Source organism: Monodelphis domestica, chromosome 1 (assembly GCF_027887165.1).
Source record: "Monodelphis domestica isolate mMonDom1 chromosome 1, mMonDom1.pri, whole genome shotgun sequence".
Taxonomy (NCBI): domain Eukaryota; kingdom Metazoa; phylum Chordata; class Mammalia; order Didelphimorphia; family Didelphidae; genus Monodelphis; species Monodelphis domestica.
This window is the reverse complement of record NC_077227.1, coordinates 753416848-753424484: the sequence shown is the minus strand read 5'-3', so window position 1 is coordinate 753424484 and position 7637 is coordinate 753416848. Positions and strand designations below refer to the sequence as shown.

General features: G+C 39.3%; 1 non-coding gene across 1 annotated transcript; it reads right to left on the bottom strand.

Annotated features, from left to right (window-relative positions):
• Positions 1 to 4947: 4947 nt before the first annotated feature.
• LOC130456582 (U6 spliceosomal RNA) lies at positions 4948 to 5050 on the bottom strand. The gene has a single exon (XR_008915653.1). It is a non-coding gene; the product is annotated as a U6 spliceosomal RNA (small nuclear RNA).
• Between the last annotated feature and the right edge of the window lie 2587 nt (positions 5051 to 7637).

The window sequence follows — 7637 nt, the reverse complement described above, 5'->3', positions numbered from 1 at the left end:
TTAAACTCATGTCTTCTTGATTCCAAGGCCATTAAAAATTGAGTTAAGATATGGTACCGGCTAAGAGACAGAAAGGAGGATCAGTGGAATAGACTTGGGGTAAGTGATCTCAACAAGACAGTCTATGACAAACCCAAAGAGCCCAGCTTTGGGGACAAAAATCCACTATTTGATAAAAACTCCTGGGAAAATTGGAAGACAGTGTGGGAGGGATTAGGTTTGGATCAACACCTCACACCCTACACCAAGATAAACTCAGAATGGGTAAATGACTTGAACATAAAGAAGGAAACTATAAGAAAATTAGGTGAACACAGAATAGTATACATGTCAGATCTTTGGGAAAGGAAAGACTTTAAAACCAAGCAAGAGCTAGAAAAAATCACAAAATGTAAAATAAATAATTTTTTTTACATTAAATTAAACATTTTTGTACAAACAAAACCAATACAACCAAAATTAGAAGGGAAACAAATTGGGGGAAAATGTCATAACAAAAGCCTTTGACAAAGATCTAATAACTCCAATTTATAAAGAGCTAAATCAATTATACAAAAAACCAAGCCATTCTCCAATTGATAAATGGGCAAGGGACATGAATAGGCAATTTTCAGATAAAGAAATCAAAACTATCAATAAGCACATGAAAAAGTGCTTTAAATCTCTTATAATCAGAGAGATGCAAACAACTCTGAGGTATCACCTCACACCTAGCAGATTGGCTAACATGACAGCAGAGGAAAGTAATGAATGCTGGAGGGGATGTGGCAAAGTAGGGACACTAATTCATTGCTGGTGGAGTTGTGAATGGATCAAACCATTCCAAAGGGCAATTTGGAACTATGCCCAAAGGGCGACAAAAGAATGTCTACCCTTTGATCCAGCCATAACACTGCTGGGTTTGTACCCCAAAGAGATAATAAGGAAAAAGACTTGTACAAGAATATTCATAGCTGCGCTCTTTGTGGTGGCCAAAAATTGGAAAATGAGGGGATGATTGGGGAATGGCTGAACAAATTGTGGTATATGTTGGTAGTAGTAGTAGTAGTAGTCTCTCGGTAACCGAGGATGATGATTGTCTTTGTGTGTTTTTGTGCACAAAGACACTTGTGCATGAAGATTTAAGTGGAAAAGTCGATGCACAGAGACAGTCTCACTCTCTCGGCGTTGGAAGCCTGGATCCAGTGGCACGAAAAGTCGTTACACCTGGAGACTTCCTCAGCTGCATTGGATGGCCGTGTTGTCCTTTGTGCTCCAACACTCCCTAAGCACTCCACAGTGCTTTGCTGCGTCGCCTTCTCAGCCGTTGAACCTTCTTGTTGGTTTCTTCCGTCTGTTCGGCCGAAGCGGTCTTCACATGCTGGGTGAGCAAAGCCCTGGTTCACCAGGGGTCAACGACCCGATGGCTACCCTCACAAGGTTTAGCCGGCCTGTCGAAGCTGTTGCTGAAGCCGTATATGTTGGTGATGGAATACTATTGTGCTCAAAGGAATAATAAAGTGGAGGAATTCCATGGAGACTGGAATGACCTCCAGGAAGTGATGCAGAGTGAAAGGAGAAGAACCAGGAGAACATTGTACACAGAGACTGATACACTGTGGTACAATAGAATATAATGGACTTCTCCATTATGTTAGAGGTAATGCAATGATTCAGGACAATTCTGAAGGACCTACGAGGAAGAACACTATCCACCTTCAGAGGAAGATCTGTGGGAGTAGGAACACAGAAGAAAAACAACTACTTGATTACGTGGGTTGAGGGGGCTATGATTGGGGATGTAGATTCTAAATGATCATCTTAGTGCAAACATCAACAACATGGAAATCGGCTCTGATCAAGGACACAAGTAATACCCAGTGGAACTGGGTGTTAGTTACAGGAAGTAGTGGGGGAGGGGAGGGAAAGAATATGATTCTTGTAAGGGAGGAATAATGTTCTAAATTGACTAATTAAATAAAATTTTCAAAAAAAATTGAGTAAGGAAGAAAATTGAGTAAGAAAAAAATGGTGGAGGGGGAAGGGTGATCAGGGAAGGCTTGAGGTGAGGGGTGATATCTGAACTTAGGTTGATTTCTGGAAAGTCAAATCCCTGCTTAAAGCCTGCCCAGAATAAGAAGTGAGGTAAGTCTTTCAGAAATCTACCTCCTTTGGAGATGGGTGGGTGTAAAGAGGAATTCCTTCCTCTCCTGAGAAAGCACCGTTTATTTGTGTTCCAGTTTAGTAAGACCCATCCCCATAGTTGCTTGCCTGCCCATCTACTATGGACTTGGGGAGGAAAATGTGTATTCAATTTGGATACATAATGTTTAGAGATCCTACAAGGACCACCACTAAGCCCCCCCAGGGATCTGGGATTAAGTCAGGACTTAAGACCAAGACAAATATGTGACTTGGTGCCAGGTCTTAGTGACTTAGCAAATTTTGTTGAATCCTAGTCAGCTGGTAGGTCTCTTAGGGGCCCCATAGCACAGATGTACAAAGAGCATCCAGCAGCTCACTGGCACCATGGACAGCTCTCCTTTCCCCACATCCATTCCCCTGTTTCCTTTTCACAGTTTGTCCTCATAGTTGGATCTTTTGGTGTGGGGCAAAGCTAAAACAGCACACAGTGAGAGAGTCAACTGAATTCTCCCACAGCTGTCAGAAATGAGAGCCCTGCTCAGGCTCCACTGGTCTACTCACTGATCCTAGGTGGCCCTAAGCTGCTGTTTCTGCCTCTTGTCTAGCAGGTGACTATGGGGATTCTGGTCATGTATGGGTTGGGTTAATTTAGCCCACCCACTGAGGCTCCTGGGTGTTGAGATCCTTCTAACTCTTACCTTCTGTGTTCTGGGATTGTGGATGGGACTCAGGAAGCCCCCTTACACATGTGAATTCAATCTCAACTCATTTGCCATTCCCTATATCCAACAATTCATCTCCAGCCTATGCTCAGGCTGTCCACTCTTCTTGAAATACTCCTTTTCTTCACCCAGACAATGTCCTTTGGATGCCATCACTCTATTAAAGACTTTGCTCCGTTGCCACCATTTTGACCTCACCTCCTTTGGGGCAAGGATTATTTTGCCTTTCTATTCCCCGTGTTGTCCACAGGGGCTTGGTACACAGTAGGTGCTTAAAAAGTGTATAACAAAATAGGTTGTATTGATTTGAATTTTCCATATCAAATGCCCTGCCTTCTAGCTGCCACAATACTTTTGTTCTCCAGTTCATAGTTCAAAACCTCCCTAGGGACAAAGATGCTCCTTGGGGCTGTGACATAATTCATTGGAAATGATAATGATAGCAATACTTGAGGCCATCACAATCATAATCTGTGGAAAAACCATCTCCAAGAAGACTGTGCTTACTGTTTGATGGAGATTACATAAGGAAACAGTAGAAAGTGCAAATGGTCTAACTAGGCTACAAAACCTTAGCACCTACTAAATACTCCCAGAGACATGCTCCCCTAAAGCTTAGTGCCTTCCCTGAAATGATCTCCAATGGATCTTGTCCATACACAGTTGTTTTCATGTTGTTTTCTGCATTAGACTCTTTGAAAGCAGGGACCATCTCACCCCCCTCCCCACCCCTTTTTGTATTGCTACTACTTAGCACAGTTCCTGGCACATAGTAGACACTCAGTATGTACTTGTTCCCTTAACATGACAAATGATTATTTGTATTTCTATAGTGTTTTATATATATATATATATATATATATATGTACTATATATATATATATATATATATAATTTGCAAAGCACTTTATATATGTTATCTCATGTGGTCCCCTTACCAGTCCTTTGAGGTCACTACCATAATCCCCATTTTTCAGATGAAAAAACTGAGGCCAAAAGACTTAGGAAGCATCACAAAACTAATAAATTCCTAGGTAGAATTTAAACTCAGGTCTTCCTGACTCCAAGTATAGCATGCTATTCACTTCACTGCACATAATTCTTTTTTTAAAGATCATAATATATTTTATTTTCTGCAATATAAACACCAATGTGCACCGATGATAAATAATCTTTTTACATTACAAAAAAGGAAATATTTACAAATCTATTCGTAGTTTTTTTAAGAAGTCCTAAATGAAATTGCTATTTGTATGTGAGTTCACTCATCATCTCTGAATACCAGAAGAGCTAAGATAACCTAGGAATTAGACCTGGCCTGGGTACTAAAATTTACCTGATATTCCTATTTTATTGTATTATACTCTAATTATTTTTAAGTCATTTTCAGTATAAATTTCAAAATTTAATTAATTTTCAGTACCATTTTACATTATCTAAGTGGTAATTAGAAATTTAGGGGATGGGAGGACAGAAGAGCCTTCTTCTGAAGCTGGAATTAGAATTTGACCTTCCTTGTCTTTAAAAAATACACATAAACACACAAACCCCACAACAAATAGCCGAAAACTCTGGCTTTTACAATTTAGGACATTTTGAGAAAAGCAAATGCTTGTTTTCACTTTAGAACACAAAAGACTTTCTCCATCGTCATCATCCAGTATCAAAAATACTTCCCATTTTAATGTACCTTTATCTAAGGGTAAAATGAATCCCTCTTAACTTGGATGATTTTTTTTGCACATTTGATAATTCCAACAGCAATTTCCCCCCTAAATTTAGGCCAAATATATAGCAGTTGAGTATTCACGACAAGGTGCTAATACAAAATATGACAGCTGACTGGCTGAAGCCCATGTGTTAATGAAAAGAGATTAATATAAAATGTTTGCCAATGTTGTTCTTAAAATTTTGACACAGTTCTGTGTAGTGAGAGCCCCGATGGGTTCCTTGAGTTTTTATGATACTCACTATGAAGATAGAAACATTAATAGATGTCTTCAAGGTGCACCCCGATTTTGACACTTAGTTTCCTAAGACAGAAAAAATCTTCCCTTCTCATTTCAGACATTTTTTCTTGCTGTGATTTAATTTCATTTGCCAAAATATAGAACGCTTCACAAATTTGCATATCATCCTTGTGCAAGGGCCATGCTAATCTTCTCTGTATCATTCCAATTTTAGTGTTTGTGCTGCGGAAGCGAGGATCGGCTACCTGGTTCCTACCTAAAAATGCAGACTCAAACTCTTCTTGATAATTCAATGAATAAACTGTGTTAGAACTGAGGCATCATCACAAATAAAACTAGCGCCCACACAAGCCTGGACACAACATTGATCTCTAAAAATGTAAAGACAATGTTTTTTTTTTTTTATGAGTAGGCTGCCATATTTTATTAGCAATAACTTTTTTTTAATATATTTTATTTGATCATTTCCAAGCATTATTCGTTAAAGACATAGATCATTTTCTTTTCCTCCCCCCCACCCCCCATAGCCGACGCGTAAGTCCACTGGGCATTAGATGTTTTCTTGATTTGAACCCATTGCTTTGTTGATAGTATTTGCATTAGAGTGTTCATTTAGAGTCTCTCCTCTGTCATGTCCCCTCAACCTCTGTATTCAGGCAGTTGCTTTTTCTCGGTGTTTCCACTCCCATAGTTTATCCTTTGCTGATGAACGGTGTTTTTTTCTCCTGGGTCCCTGCAAGTTGTTCAGGGACATTACACCACCACCAATGGAGAAGTCCATTACGTTCGATGATACCACAGTGTGTTTGTCTCTGTGTACAATGTTCTCCTGGTTCTGCTCCTCTCGCTCTGCATCACTTCCTGGAGGTTGTTCCAGTCTCCATGGAACTTCTCCACTTTATTATTCCTTTTAGCACAATAGTACTCCATCACCAACATATACCACAGTTTGTTCAGCCATTCCCCAATTGATGGGCATCCCCTCGTTTTCCAGTTTTGGGCCACCACAAAGAGCGCAGCTATGAATATTCTTGTACAAGTCTTTGTGTCCATTATCTCTTTGGGGTACAGACCCAGCAGTGCTATGGCTGGGTCAAAGGGTAGATATTCTTTTGTCGCCCTTTGGGCATAGTTCCAAATTGCCCTCCAGAATGGTTGGATCAGTTCACAACTCCACCAGCAATGAACAATGTTTTTAATAGATGGTGCTGGATCTAACGCTCATAATCTCTAAGCGACTTGGGATGAAAGAGCCTCAAAATATACTATGGGAAAAAGGAAAAGGCTGGTAGCATCCCACCATTCTATATACCACAGGATTTGTAGTGAAGGTGTTGCCAGTGAGCTGAAGGAAGAGGAGCTAGCATCCCAGATCTCAGGACTTCTAATCAATTATAGAGAACAGGTATTTTATCTATTCTAGCATGTCTATTAGTCCAAAGAACATTGATCATATCATATCATATCATATCATATCATATCATATCATATCATATCATATCATATCATATCATATCATCATATAATATATTATATTATATTATTACATCATACAATATGATATAATATGATATTATTTATTTATTAGCTTATTTGGAAAATTTTATTTAATTAGTTAATTTAGAATATTTTTCCATGGTTATAAGAATCATGAAGAACATTGCTTTTAAAAGGGTTATATCTGTTGCAAACACCAACAACATGGAAATGGGTTCGAATCAAGAACACTTGTGATACCCAGTGGAATCGCGTGTCAGCTATGGGATAGTTGGGGGGGGGGGAGAAAATGATCTTTGTCTCCAATGAATAATGGTCAGAAATGACCAAATAAAATAATGTTTAAAAAAAATAAAAGGGTTATAATGGGACGATACCTCTTCCCAGGATCATTCCTGTCTGAACTCCACTGAAAAAGGTCAGAAGAATGACACGAATAAAAACCGGAGTTGGTCCTTATGGTGAGTTTGAGTGTTTAGAAAGCCCTTTGCCTGCACTCTCACTTGGCCCTTGTAAGATCAGTATTGTTTTTTGAGTGTATGTGTGTAAATAGGGTGTGAAATTTCAATGGTATTCAGTTCTTATTGAAAGAACTAAATTTTAGTCTTAGACAGTTGCTTCAAGCCCTGGAAAGTGACATTTATAGAAGTCAGATGTATGCTCTCTCATTTGATCCTCACAGTAACCCTGCTTAGAGAGGTGATATTATGATCCACATTTTACAGATGTTGAGATTGAGATGGAGGCTGTGACTATCCCAGGGTCACATAGTTAGTAAGTTCCTTAGGCAGGATTTGTATCTTTGGCTTTGTTGTGAGGAGTCATTTTGAGAGATTGCAACATGACTAATGCTATCATATTTAAACAATTATTGCCTGGGTGATCATGGGAAATTCACTTCCATGCTTGACTTTGAGAGAGCTGAATGAGGGGTGTCATAATCTCTGACATCCAAAGGTCTTAAGCTTTGAGAGGCAGTGTGGTATAATAGGTAGAGCTCTAGGGGAATAGGAATAACATTAGTGGGATCTTGCCTTAGACAGTTACTAACTGTGGGCAAGCCATTATACTTCTTTGGGGTCAAGTATCCTCATCTGTAAAATGAGGGTGATTCACTCCATGAATTCCAAGGAATTGTTCAATTCTAAATTGATAATCCTAGGTTCTAAGGGTCCTCCATATTTAAAGTCTGTGACTTCTTTCTCCTACCCTTTATAAGCTTCTCCCACCCTGACTATTTGGCGTTCTCTTTTGTGGCATCCCACATCATGATTTCTTTTATTACTTCAGGACCTTGAAGATAGTAGTAGTCTCTCGGTAACTG